The 15,515-nt window shown below is 34.5% G+C and overlaps 1 protein-coding gene across 13 annotated transcripts in view; it reads left to right on the top strand.

Moving 5' to 3' along the window:
• adgrl3.1 (adhesion G protein-coupled receptor L3.1) overlaps window positions 1-15,515 on the top strand; it is a 340,584-nt gene that overhangs the window by 261,585 nt on the left and 63,484 nt on the right. The gene's annotated exons all lie outside the window — the stretch shown is intronic.

Genomic DNA, 15,515 nt, shown 5'->3' with positions numbered 1-15,515 from the left:
AGGGGGTGGGTAGGGACAGTGAAATGTCTTCTTTCCTGAGCTGCTAAAGAAATGGGCTTTAGTTATAGCACACACAGTAGGTGACTAGAATACTAAGCACATACATTGTATAAGCGCCATAAACAACTGAATAAAAAGCATAAGAGTAGCAAAAATTACAGATCAGTGCAAAAACATATTTGAATTATTTTTATTTTCCTTTCTTCTGCAGTATCATAATTCAGTGGTGTGCAAATGTAGAAGAATATCTGACACTTGTGTAGCAAACCAAGAAAAGTCAGATTTAACTTTGAAATTATTCAGCCTTTTTTCAGATATATCTTAATTTTGATATCTAAAATGTTGGTATGTCTGGAAGTGTTAATGTTCACTGGCTTCATAAATAGCTTGCATCTTTTTCGCATTTCTTCTGTGCTTTCCTAAAATCTTTTTTTCTATTTTTGGGGGATTTTTCCTGATGCATTAATCAGCTATCTTAAATAACACCAAACTCTTTAGGACCTATGCATTTCATCCGTGGCTTTTTACCCTTTTCCTGCTGTTTTAAATTAATAGCCTGTATGGTACATCAAAGTCAAGAGTAAAAGTAGTTAACCAGTTGTGACAGTTTTTCAGCAGTTTTTCAAAACGAATCTCAATCAAAAGCAAACAAGGTGTTCTAAAGAATTTGTGTTACATATCTATTGAATACATCCACAAAGATTTTTTTTTCATTCAGGTCTATTGTGTGTTTTATTGTCTTCCAAGTTCCTGAAAACAATACCTCAACATAGAACTGAAAAAGATGTGAGAATTGTCACATGAAAGTATACCGTTGCTTTTTGTTGTACAGTGTAAGCATTGTTTTGTCATAGTCCTTTTCTCTTGAGACCTAAGCTCAGGCTTTCCTAGTGACAGACAGTTAGATTACTCTGTTGCTGGATGTTTGAGGGCCCTGGTGATGCATGGCACTGGCAGTTGCAAGTTAGGACTCAATAATCCCTGTCCCAGTTGGCTTTTGTCCACACACCACTGCTGCTTTTGCAAGATACATGATCCCAACAGTCTGTCAAGGGTCACTGTAAGTGAGCACTAGCTCACTAGCTGGTGTTCCATCAGTCAGGATTCTGGCTACTGAAGCATTTTCCTTTTTTTTAAATAAAGGCAAAACTGGGTAAGAAGTGTGATGAACAACACAGAATACAATTTCAGTATAGGAAGAAAAATGAGGTAAAAAGAAATTCACTGAGGTTCCTGTTGAGTTCCTGCATTTTCACCCAACTATTGCCAGGTGGTAGGTTTAGTTATAAAAATATAACAGCTTCAAACATCAGATGCTGTGAACACGTTTTCTCTGCCTTGAGTGCATCGGTGCATGGATCTGCAAAATACATTTCACTTATAGGACTGGGAGTGTTTTCTCCATTGTATTTCTTTTAAAGGCTACTAGCAATAAATCTTTAAAACTAATAAAATACACACTGCCTTTTGGGATGTATGAATAAAAAAAGACTTGAAAAAGATAATTGCATTAGCTGGATAGTTAAATTAAATCACATTATGAGCATGGTTATTTTGCATCCTAACATATGCAGAGTAAAAACAAGTTTCAAAGGTTCATAGAACTGTGTGATCATTAGTTTCCATGGTTACAAAGCTCATCCTACACAGCACTTCAGAACTGTTCTTCCATCAGCTTTCTTTCCCTTCTGTGTCCTAATTTATTGTTGTTGTTTTTTTTGTTTGTTTTTTATACATACAAATAAGCAGACACTCTTAATGGCACTTAAGCGTAAATGTTTTTTTAACATGAACCATAGATCCAGTTTTGTTTTACTAAATTCTTTGAAAAAAAAAACTTTTGTTAACTTTCTCCTATTTTGAATTAAATTGTAAAAAATGCTTGTCCCTCTAAATATTGAACACGTCTTCTCTGTTTGTTGCAAGGCTGTGGCAAAAAAATCTGTCCCTTTCCTCCAAGTGTTAGTTTTCATTCTTCAGTTCTAGCCAGACAGCACCATGTTTTTTTTATCATCATCATTCATTTCCTTTAACAACTATGAGTGATATGGAAGGTCTTTGTGGTTCAATGTCTGTGAGTGGGAATTGTATTTCCGGTTGGAAGCAGATTGCTTTGTTCAGGTGAACATAAAGAGAAACTAAAAAAAAATGTAGATAGTATTGAGCAGCAGTATTATTATCAAAGATGAATGTTGGTGAAGCTAAATTATAATTAATGTCTTCAGTTGAACTTCACACGCTTTAAACATGTGACATTAGAAAGAATCCCACTGCTTGGATGGAAATAAATTTGTAACAGGGAAGATAAGCCTATTTGGTATTTAGTAGCTAATTGATCTGAGGGTCTCATCCAGTCATTTATTGAATGAAACTAGGGCATTGACAATAATAAAATGGTTGGGTGGCATACTCCTACAAACTTTGAAGAAAGAAAAGCATCCTGTTCTTGATTTTAAATATCCTTCAACATACTTTCCATGTGTGCCTTATAATTTAAGTCTCAGTAGTTGATTTTGCAGTCTGAGAAGTCTACTGGGTTGAGTTTTTAAAGATTTGTAATACTTGAGTTAACTCTCCACATAGTTTTCTCTGTTTAAAGACTAAAATATTCAGTTCATTTCGCCTGTCATTATACTTTTCTTTAAAATGTCCTGTTTCATTATATGGTTGTTCTTCTATGGACTGATTCCAGATGAGCAATATTGTTTTTCTATTGATGTTACTAATGGTCCTATTGTATTATCTTATATGATTGTAACACACATACATTTTATCACACAATCAGAGCATTGACCCCTTATCTTTACTCTTTGTTTTTTATCCATTAACCAGTTTTCAATTCAAATATACAATTTCCCTGAATGCCTACTGGACTGAATTTGTGAACGAATCTTTTGTGAGTAAACCTCTTAGGAACCTGTGAAAATGTAATTATACCATATCTTATGCTCTGCATGTCCGTTACTGTTGTTGCTTGTTCAGAGAAATAATAAATTAATTACAAGACTTTTCTAAAACCATGCTACTGTAACTGTCTCCTTAGATCTTATGTCCATATAGAAGATCAGATGAGAAAAGGGAAAGATTATAGTAACAGCGAAATTCTACCTAGACTTTACCACATTAATTCAAATAGTTTTAGGCAGGTGTGGTTTTCATGATAGGTCACATTTTGCAATGTGTTTTTTCATGTGTTGTGATTGCAAAAATTAACATTGCACCCTTCAGATGGATGTTTCTTAAAGTTTTGGTTCTCGATGTAGTAGTCAGTCAAGTTTAAATTCATTTGAACATATCATATTAAGACTTTTAAAAGGGTTTTCAGATACACACATCAGGCCACTATTTTGGTTATCGGGCAGGTCTATTTCCAATTACTAGTAGTTTCAAAACTGAGAAGAAAAAAATATTATGAATCAAATGGTAATATGCTAGAAGACTATGAGAAAACAAGAACTTAGTCTGACTCCGACAGAAATGTTTGACTCGTATCATAGACTAAGGATATCAAATTTCCAAAGTAAATCTTTGATCCATCCTACTTGTCATTTTTACGATGGGATTTGACAAAAGACATTTCATACTGTACAGATACAGTACTGTACTGTATATAGCTTTCAAAGACCATGAAATAACCTAGTTCATTTTTTCTTTTTTATTCTGTTTATTTATTAAAGAAAATATGATTTAGCTGTATACAGTACCTTTTTATTGTATATACATTTTCTAAATAATCAATACTCCTTATTAAAATTGATAATATCTGTAAATTATTTGTACAAGATAATTTTCATATATTTAGTTACAGCTGTGTTTATCTCCCAGGGAAGCTAATTCAAAGAGGATCTGATTTACTTTTATTGACCGAGATCCTAAAATGTAACTATGTTTTACACAAGACTCAAACACAAATCCACATGCCTCTGTAGGAGGTAATTTTCTTGAGCAAATCCATGTTTTTTATTTAGTCTCTTTTAAGATTTTTTTTAATTCAAAACTACTACCTTACCCTTTTACCAAGTCGGTGCAGTGTTTTAGATTAAACTTTGAAATGACACTTTGTTTTTTTTTAAGGAAAGCAAAAGAACACTGTGAATTCTTTTTCTTTTAGTTTCATTAAAAAAAACCTGCCATTATCAGTGAAGAGTGGCGTAGTCTACAGCAAATATGTCCAAATGTATTGCTGTATGTTAAATACGTCTTTCCTGATTGGTTATTAATGGAGATAATATGTGGCTTTAGGACCCAAGAGTCAGTTTGTAGTCAAAGATTATTGACTTAAATACTTATCCCTATTGCCTATTGCAGCACATTTCCACTTCCTGTTTTTTTTCCCATTTCACTTACCTTCTTTATCAGACCTTTTCTTTTCTATGAAAATCAGTGCCCATTTAGAACAGTCCATTATGAACTGGAAAGTAGTAAAGATGCTTTTACCATGAGCCTAACCAAAATAATTAATAAAAGCAATCTCATAAATTAAGGCTTTGCAGTGGCTAGCATTTCTGACTCTAAGCACTGGGGCCCTGGGCTAAATTTCTGGGGTACTATCTGCATAGAGTTTGTTTGTTCTCCCTGTTTTTTTCTGGCGTTTTCTTCAGGTGCTCTGGTTTCCCCTGGAAAATTGACCCTGGTGTGAGTGTGTTTTAGTCTGGCATCTTTTCCAGGGTTTTGCGCCTGTGGTCTGTGTTAGGAGGTTAAATATAAAAACAACAACATATTTTGCTTCTTTTTTTAACCTACTTTATGTAAGTTTGCTTTTTTCAAAGGCTTGAAACACATTTCCAAATGAATATTTAAAACTCAGAGTGTTCTTGATATTCATAGTACCTACAGTATAATAGTTACAGATCGAAAAAAGAATTGGTAGGTTTGCAATCATAATTAATTAAAAAATAGTTATGGTATGACTAATGAAAGGCTGTTAAAACAGTCTGTCTTTTTATACTGATTTTGGTTAGCTTAAATGAGGTTCACATTTTTTTCTTTCTCTAAATATTGGTGTCTTGTTTATCACAAAGCTGTAAACTGGTTGTTATTGGAGTTCCAAAATGCTCCTCATTTACTTTAGTGCTTCTTAATAATTAGGAAGGTGTTTTGATCTTTGCGTGCTTTTGATTTGTTTGTTCAGTCATAGTTTCATGGGAAGTCATTCATTTAAGAAATATAGGAGTGTACCATTCCATTGCTTCTTTCCTTAACTTCTCTTTAAGAAGATCAAAAGAGAAGCTTTCTCTTGATGCTGAAGCATAATTGGGCCCTTTTCAAATTCTAATCTTTTTCTAAATTATTTTATTAAGTGGATATACTTGCACTATTTAATGTTAAACCTGTGCTAGAAACGTAACTTCTAATTCATTAGATCTTTATCTAGTTTACCATCTGTTTATCATCTAGTTGCCTTCTAGTTTATCTGAGCATCATATACTGTACTGTATGGTAGTTTATTTACCTATTTCTGGAAACCAATATAGGCAGGGTGCTTTTATAAGTTCCATTCAAAGCCTTTATTTGATTTTATTTTAATATTGAAACAAAAACATCTTAAAATATGTTATTATTAAAAATATTGTCTTATTCTGTAATTTGCACAGCATGTCTTATATTCCACTATCTAATGGACAGTTGTAAGAAAAATATCAATAAAACATTAAGCAATATCTAGTACTATGATCCCTTAGAAAACTACATTTTTATTTGATGAAGAAAATCATTTATAAAAGTTAAAAATGTGTGTCTCTATCCTCCACTCCTTGAGCTGACACCAAAATGTTCAAATAACTTAACTTCTTGAAATGTTGCCATGATATCCCCGTTAAGAGTAAAAACAAATGATTCAGGTTATATGTCGCTTAGTTTCAGTCACTTGCCAAGTTTCCTCAGAGACTGTGCTTTGATTTTATTGTGCTCCCATCATTCCTCTAGGAGCTGTCACATCGAAACAAAAAAGCAGTGACATTGCATCCGCCTACAACTCAGTGCAGCCAGGCTTACGTAAATAGTAAATATCATTCAACTGTCAGAACTATGTGGTGAAATAGTACACGATCTTTCTCAAAGCAAACACTGCTTTATGGGTAAAACATTGTTCACAATGAATGTCTAAAAACTATTACTTTACAAGGCATACTCTTTGACCTCAGTTAAGGTCACCAAAGAAGTTCAAGATAAAAAATATCTGGGGGTATCTCTAGCAATGAAAATATAGTACAAGGACAGGTTTTTTTTAAGTAAACATTTTAATATAGTCTTACTCCTGTGGCTCCCACATTTTTATTTTTAAGGAAAAAAAATATTAGAAACAAATCTAATCTATAAAACAAACACTTTGATTTAACAGAAATTTAAATTTACCCAAAAAAAGAAGGAGCAACAGAGGAAAGGATTAGTAAACACAATCCTATTCTTTTCATTCATGCTGCATATTTGTAATTCCCAAGGCAATGCTGAAAATGCAGGGCATGAATGAGACTGAACTCCCCTTTTCTGATTTAAGGAGCTTAAATCAGAATGTGCTTTTTAATGTTGCACCACAGACTGAATGTGTTGGTCAGAACACATACACAGAAAGGACTCTTTGAAACTGAAGCAATGGCTGAAAATGTGTAGCTCATTCTGCTTGTTAACACCATGTAGCGTAGAACTGGATCGAAATACTGTATATCATGCTGTGCGTATAAGCTTTTATAAAAGTAAAAGTATAGGAATTGTTTAGATTATCTACATGTTTTGGTGTTAATTGATCCTTCATGACTAACTGTGTTACACTTGGTTGACTTTGATTGTTGCATAAGCACTATTTTTCATGATTAGTGGGAGAGTTGTTTGGGCACATTTTGTTATGCTTGGTGAGAATCAAGAATTAAATTTAGAAAAGTAATTAACATTCCCACTTATCAAGAGAATAGTGCTTGGTGTCTGGTCTAGTGTCCAGCAGCGAAGCCAAGTCCTCTTTAGCAATGATTTAAGGTATTCTCCAGACCATCTTAAAGGATTTCACTGAGTGTAATGCAGATGCGCATAATTGCGCTAATTGTTATGTGCAACTGACCGGTTGATAGGAAGACCCAAGTGTCATGGTCTGGACAGGAGTTTATAGTTGCTACTAACTGCTTTTCTAGGGATTAATGGCAAACTGAATGCACAGAAATTCATTGATCTTTTTCTAGGATCTCTGCAGGTTTATTCTGTTAAACAACATATATTCTCATGCTGTATTCTCTTGGTAACATCATGTTCGAAGCAAATCTTAACACTCCTCACAATCTGCAAAAAAACGATATAATCAACATACAGTTAAAATATGAAGAATAAAACTGTGTTCTTTTTTTTGGTTAAAAAAGTGATTTTCAAACAAAAGGCCAAGAGGATAGATCAATTCCGTGGTCTCCTGAAGCAGTATTTTGAACATTTCCTTAACGACAGTAAAGAACTAGCTGAAAAGCTAAACACGTCTTTATTATTTCTAATCCCCAGAGGCCACAGGAAAGAGAACTATTTTTTCACATCAGTTGTGCTTACAGATATGTTAAATAACATTGCAATACAATCCTATGTTAATATATATTCTTTTGGCATAATTGATGACGTTTGCAATTTACTGTAGGTACTTTTCTGTAATTCCAAGAAAAATCTGTTTTTTTTAGTCCCCAACCATGATTATCTAATGAACATGATTAGGATATACAGTAAACCCACGATATCTAGGCTGCATAGCCCTTTTTACAAAACACTTATTTTGTTTTTTTTTAGTCCTATTTAGTTTCTAGATTTTCTGGTAGAAGCTTTGGTTGACGATGATGAACACTTCTCTCAAAGGTCAACTGGCTTTTTCAAAAAAGACTGTGACACAATATTCCCCGTGTCCAAGAAGGATTAACAACTAACATGTTCTTGCTTACTTCCCAATAAAATGGACAGAAACTTGTTTTGTCCAGCAATTCTTATTGATTTACCAACAGGGCACAGTCAGCTTTACTTCAGGGAGCTTATCTAATCCCTTTTTTTTCAGATGAACTTAATCTCTGTGAGGCTTCCCATATGACTGCATAATAAGAAGCAATATTTTTGTTTTTTTTAGAGGTTTTTGGATTTTATTGAGTCTTTGATGTTCTGTAATATGTGCTTTAAGATGCAGGTGCAAAGAGTCTAGCATCTGTCAACTGCAATATGAAGCAGATTCACCAAAGGTTCTTATTGTTTTAAAACAGAAATTTTCAAATAGCAAGACAAGAGCAAGACAATTTCTGAAACGAATGCTTCCATGACCAGCTTAAAAATAGTTTTTTGGTTACAGGTAAACTCAGAATAAAAAGATGGGAATTGGCACTGAGCAGGAGCAGTCCAGGGCTCGGTGGCACAGTCAAACCAGTCATATACACCCACAGTGCTTTATGACAGAATATTAAGCAAATGGGTACACCCTGAGTGCATCTGTGACAGACATGGTCAGAAACAAACTTCATCTGGAATCAATTCAGAAGCTAGAAAACCACTGGGTACATAAATTATAGATAATTATTTATACCAATTTATATTTAAATAAGTAAAAATAGTCTTTGTATTTCAATCTGGCTGAAGGCATGGAAAGATGTGACTATTGGAGATATGGGTGGATGTGAACATTTATTCATTAGCTTTCCCTTGCAGTCAAGAATGATTGTGTTCCATAAATCAGTAGGCAGCTAAAGAGAGTGATTGGGTGTCTGCACACTCTGTTACGGTAGGTTGAGTGGATGTAATCTGGGTCATGTACTGTACAATCCAAACATGGTGAGCTCTCTTCAAGGCTCTTGGTTTCGTTCCTCAGTATGACACTTTTTGATCTCAAAGTGCCAGTCATCTTTCCTGACATTCTCCCTCCATCTGGTTCACACAAGTTCCATAATCTCCCAGGAATTGATATCAATGTTGTATTTCTTCGTGTTTGCTTTCACCGTATCTTTGACATCCTTCTCCTGGCTTCTTCTGATGCAATTACCTTGGCAAAGCTGGGAGTAGAGAACATTCTGTGGGAGCCTGGATACTGACATCTGGGTGATATGACCAAACCCACAGAGCTGATGATGGATCTTCAGTGTGTGCGGTTCCTGCTTGCAAGAGAACACTGATGTTGACATGTATATCCTCCCTCTTGATATGTAAAAATGTTAAACCTTCTGCAAGCCATGTTGGCGATAGTTCCAATGCTTTGTAGTGCCTTGTGTATGCAGATAATGTTTTAGTTCCAGCAAAGTAGGATTATTGGTAATGTATGTCTCATTTCACAAATCACAAATTCAAATGTAAGTGTTTTTAAAATTGAGAAGATGGAGTGACTACTCTCTTTTCATCAGCCCCTCAACAATATTAAATTTGAATTAATGTTTAGAGCAACCACAATAATATATCTCTGCGCCTTCTACAACTTAAGGTAAAACTGTTTATATTACCTTGATAAAATGTATTTACTTAGTTCTGGACTGATTGGATCAGGTACAATCCTGTTTTAGAGTTAGATTAATGAGTTTGAGACTTTATTTCTTTAAATAAAATGGGCTCAGGATTAAACTGACCCTGAGCCTGGATCCAAGATCTTACTGTATGTCATTAGTTCATATGAACACAGAAAGCCATAGTAGTCCTCACAAGGGAGAAATTTAACTGTGTAAACTGCCCTGAATTGAATTTTAACTTGATTGTAAGAAGAAAGTGGATAATGTGTGTGATAGTCTGCCAACTACTGTAATTTATCTTCCAGGAGCCACAATAAGTCATTTGTTGACATAGCTTAAGGTTATCAGATAAGTAGCTCCCAACTGGGTGGAGACTAACAACTTTATGCATCTAATCAGACAAGTACATACAGTATATACAACACCTTACAGTGTGAAAGTAGATTGCAAAGGAGAAAATAGAAATATTAGAAGATATAAGATTAGTCCTCTGTTGTAGTAAGATGGATTCTGGCACCACAGATACTGTCCATTCGCCACTTGAATTCCTCATTGATGAACTTCAACCTCTCAAGTACTGGGGAGTGAAGGAACTTAACCTAACTTAGGAAAAGAAGCTGTATGTTTCTATGTGAGTGCTGTGATGATTTGTAACAGGTTTTTTTAATATCTGCCACGATCATTATTATTTTCATTAATGCCTCTTAGTATTGCTTGAATTTGGAAGTATTTTTGTATAGGAACCATGGGTGTCTCATTTAGCACCAAATTAGAATGTGACCTAATAATGGATAATTATTTATAAAAACAGTCTTCCTTTATCAGATGTGTGTATACAGTACTTCTCAATATACAGTATTAGGGATGGTCAATGTTAGTAAATTCAGTGTGAAGGCATAGTTACAGTGTTTTGGTCTCTGGAAGTCATTAGAACTTTATTTAAGTAGTCTGTAAAAATTAGTTTTCTGTATTGGTTTTGTTTATTAAGTTTTTGTCTTTTAAGGTATAGCCTATTTATTTATCCTCTACCAAATAATTACTGTATTTCCCTGAGAGGATGTTTTTCTAAAACTTTTTATCTTTTAAAATTTGCTGGTGCTTAAACTGGTGTCAGGACTGACAAGTATTTAACCAATACGAACATTATCAAGTAACACCTCTTTATAAAAATGTTTTTTTTACAGTTTTTTTAACACGTTGTTACAAGGGGTGCTGGTGGTGAAGTTGGTATCATGGCCACTGAAATGCAAGTGCTCAGTAATATAACATTTTGCTTTTCTATCTTCCACACTACATTCTATTGGATTTTATCATGATTGTTTCCCTTCATGTTTTTTTATGTTCATTTCACTGCTTGGTTTTTGCTGGTTATCTGCTTCCTACTTCTTTACTCCAGCAGTGGATGTGCTGAAATAAAGTTCCTTAGGTTGGATAATGAAAAACACTGGGGTCTTTAAACATGATAAATGTGATAGAAAATATCATCTATTCACTCTCCTTGTCCCGTTCTTTACGTTGAGATGGCCATAAATCCTGATTCACTGGCTCCCATTTGTGACAGTCCCCACTGCTGTTTTATACGGTGTCAGGTGTTAGCACTGCTCCTGCTTTTTCTATCACCTGCCCTCCCCCTTGCTTTTTAAGATGTGCCCTCTGGCATGAAATAGAATGAGATATAGATTTAATTTAATTTCAAAATATACATTTTAATTTGATTACAGCCTGCCAAATTTATTGTGAGTTTTAAAGCTTAAGAGCTTTTGTATTGTATCGCTGTAGCTCCTATCACTGTTCAGATAAAGCTAAAATAAATTCAGAACACAGAGGGGCTCCATTCGGCAAGCCACAGATCCCTGGGTAGTTCTTTTTTGTATATTTATTTTCCACTAGACAGCATGTTCAGAATAGCTGGGGTCGGAAAGGGACGCATTTGAATACGTTGCTCATTTTTATCCTGGGAATCATCTTTCTGGCAGTAATGCACAGGGATTGGTAACTATGGATTGCATTCAATGCTGTGTGAACTAAATTAAATTTCATCACTGAAGGAATTGGTCCAGGAAGAAAAGTGTAAAAAAAAATCTTTGCCAAATTTGAAAGAGGAGAAGTACGCTTCTGAATAATGTCTGTGGGTGTCTTGTGCCCTTAAGATACAGAAAGTAAATTTTGTACAAAATTAGAAATGGAGCTTTGGGACACAGTATTGCTGCTTTCAATGCACATTGACTGGTCAAAAAAGGAGAACTTAAGCTAAGACATAAAGCTCTTTAGTCAGCAGTGTAATTCATTGGAGCAAGAATTTCAGTGACTTCACAAGGGTCATGGTTGGTGGTGCCTTTGCAATCAGCTTATCCCTGAACATTGTAACTGCACTGCGGAAAATCCATTGCAAGAAAGGAAAAACAGCTCTGGCTAGAAGTAAGATGGTGATGGATTGAACCAACAAATGTGTGCAATGTATTGTGACAAAGCAACAAATATACTATAGTGATCCATATCATAGATGCCTCTCAATCTAGATGGAAAGCCTTTTTCACACTTGCAAGATAACACTGATGACTGTAGATTCATTGTACAGTAGACCGAGTGTGCAGTGCCTTGGTAGATAAAAACACAAAAGAAGGCCATTTTAATTATCACTGTTAATTTGTCACTCACAAGCAGATGTGCTTTAACTCTGTTGACAATATTGCTCTATGTTGTAGTCAAACAAGAATAATTTTGTTTAATTACTGTATTTTCGTTTGAATAATGTTGTTCTGGACAGACAAAATGCAAGATGTTGCCACCTGCCCACCACGTCACGAACGGGTGACTACACCTTCTTCAATAATTCCTTTTGATGTAGGACATTAAAAGTCTCAGTAGCATTTTTCCATGATAATATACCAATTTCTTACTCCATTTTGGAAAGAGGGGCCAAAAATATAAAACCTGTGTTTCCAATAATATGCCACAGATTTTATACATCAGTCTGTAAAAAAAAATATATATTCACTAGGTGTACTTTAAAGACATTTTAACAATGTAAACAGTATTGGAAATTATTAATAAAAATAACTCAAGACTGAATCCAATGCCATGGAGAGTATTGGTACTGTTGTATTTGGTGAGTAGATGGTCAACGCCATAGTTCCAGGGAAAAAAATACTAGTGTTTAGAACTCAAGGGGCATAATTTACTTAATGTTGGTAAAGTAATTACCAAATGTCCTTACCTCATGTTGTGTTCACCTCCAGTATTCATTAACAACACCATTAATGTTAAGCTTAATGCAGCTTACAACATGCAGAGCAATTACCACATTTACATATGATATACATATACCTCCCAAGGAGACGTGTAACATGCATACAGTATTCTTGAAAGGGTGCTAATGTCACTGTGTGTTCCAACGCATAGTAAAAACAAGGAGTATTGAAACAGTTGCGTTCATAAATTCATAGTAGGAGCGTAGCAGAAATGGAGGTGGTTCATGTCACAAAACTAAGAGGTGAGAACAAAATGAATCCATGCCATCTGTTATGCTTTTTTCATTTAGTTTTCATTCAGTTTGCCTAACTTTGCTTTTACATATTGTGTTTGTGTTTGTATTCATTCCACATTAAAGAAGGCCAGAGGAGCTGCAAAAAGTGCTGAGGAAAAAGCTCGGGGAAGCATAATTTATTTCGGAAAGATATTACGGGTATAATGTAACACATTAGATATACAGGGAACATATTAATGGAGTTAAATAGTTTCATATGCAGAACATTTGGATATATTTGTACTAGGGCTTTTAAATGACTAAAGATGAGCTCACTTTATTGTAATGTTCTTAGAGGACTACTGTTCACCCTGTAAGACGTATTACAAAGAGCCTTCACAGGCGTGCTGCCTATTTATAAATCTTCCTGTGGAAGGTATCAAAAGATGACAGGAGGGCATATTCTGGAAGGGAGACAGATGCCAAAGCTCCTGCCAATAGAGATAGTGCCTTTATCTCAGAAAAAGAAGCCTCCTCATGCCATCATAGATCCATAACCATACAATTTCTCAGAAACCAAAGACTGAAAATCCCTCGGGCCTTGGCCTTAATATACAGTAAGTCTAATAAATTCATTAGCAGAGAATAAACATTAAGGTGCAATTAAAACTACTAGCAATAGAAAATGAATTATATTCCATTTAAAAAGTGATGTTTTGAAAAATGTTTTGAAAGTTAAAAAGTGATGTAATTCATTACTGAAACAATGACAATAAGAAAAGGATTAGAGAGGATACAACTTATTATTCAACTTCAAGTTTTCAGGAATTCAAGTTCCTGCTGGTTTCTAAATCGCCTGACCTGACCATGGACTCCTTTTTACTTCCTAGATATAAAGTCCCTATTTGAGAATTTAAATAAAATGTGGAACATAGGATAGAAGGCATGCAAAGTGCAGTCCTCTGCCAAACATAACAGTAATGAAGCTGACAGAGCCTTTCCATTAACATTGTACTTCTACTGAGTATCATGAAATATTAAGCTTTTACATAAAAGAACCACACACGCACAATGAAAAGTAGATCACATAAATACTTAGGAAGTAAATTAAAAAAGCTAAACATTTTTGTTAAGTTTATTTTAATACTATCTATTTTCTCTTTGTTAAGAATAAATAATAAACATATCTGTATGCATAATAAACTGTATGCACCAATATGTAGATTCCACTATGGGATTTTTTAGCAAAACATACACATCACAATTTCATACAGGGAATTCCAGTCACAATTCAATAATTGTACATTTCAGACTCAGGTCAGCAATATATGGACTATAGTTAGTTAGGTGATGTCTAGACTCATATTGTGCTCCAGTTGACCATCCGTATTGGTTGATTCACTAAGTTACTCTATTTTAGCTGCATGCCCAATATGTACAGTACATCATTGGTAGACTATACACAAACGGCAGACATTGACTCTGTTGGTGTCCATACAGTATATGTATTAAGCAATGCAATTTTTATTTTTATATGCTTGTACTATTGTATTTAAGAATAATTGTTGATCATAGTTGGAGGTAATTCATAGACAATAGCTCAAGTGTTGCTTAATTGTTCTTTTGATGTATTAAGCTGCAGTAATTATACTGCTGTAGCGTATGTAAGGTATAGAAATTATTTCATTGTGTATTTCTGGAAACCATTTGCATTGGTACATGCTGTAGCTCTATGAAGTAGTATTGTACTTTTTTTGATGTTAGAATGTGTGGTCTATGCAAAATGTTATGTAAGTTGTTATGCAAGTAATATACTGTACGCTGTTGGGCATTTTATGTAAGGCCTTTGTGGAAAGCTCTTGAGAATTAATTAAGTTACATATTGTAGACTTAAATGGAGAAAGAGGCAGAAGCCCACCATATTCGAACATGTGGATTGGCGCAAACTGAAGGAAAGTGGCTCAACATTGACAAAAAGTGGATGAAGCAGATGATTGGGTGGATGCAACGCTAAGGGAATGTACACATGTGACAGCTCTTGCACCCTCATCAGCACAAGTTTAAGGAAATACTATACTATGCTCTAGCGCCCCCTTGTGGAAAATATAAATTAGATCTTAAAGGGGCTGTAGAGGATTGTTTATTTTTTGTACTTTTGGACTACAAATCAGGTACAGTAGTTGTTTCCTTTTTTCTAAAGTTAATAAAGCATATATGGTTGTGTTCCTTTATTTCAGCTGTCACTTCCTCAGTCGAGTTCTAATTAAACCCTAATCAACATATATCACTTTGTTAAAAGTTGATTTTACTCTCATCTGTCTGTAAAATGATACTCCAAACACTCATCTATGTACATCTGTCAAATTGTTGATTTTGTTCATGCTCTTTTTCTGTGCTATGGCTCTGATTGAGTTTTGTCCTTTCTTTCAGCTTTCAACTTCCCTGTCTTTCTATAAGAGAAAGTTATTTAGTTTTTATTTTTACTTACAGACTCCAAGCATTTAAGTCATAACAAGATAGAGTGATATGATATTTGCTATTTTATGAGTTCTTAGTTTCCCAGAAGACAAACACCTGCTCAACCATTTTTAATTGACCAAAGAAGGTGGACCTTA

Source organism: Lepisosteus oculatus, chromosome 1 (assembly GCF_040954835.1).
Source record: "Lepisosteus oculatus isolate fLepOcu1 chromosome 1, fLepOcu1.hap2, whole genome shotgun sequence".
Classification (NCBI taxonomy): Eukaryota; Metazoa; Chordata; class Actinopteri; order Semionotiformes; family Lepisosteidae; genus Lepisosteus; species Lepisosteus oculatus.
Note: the sequence above shows the minus strand (reverse complement) of the source record. Positions and strands in the feature narration are given on the sequence as shown.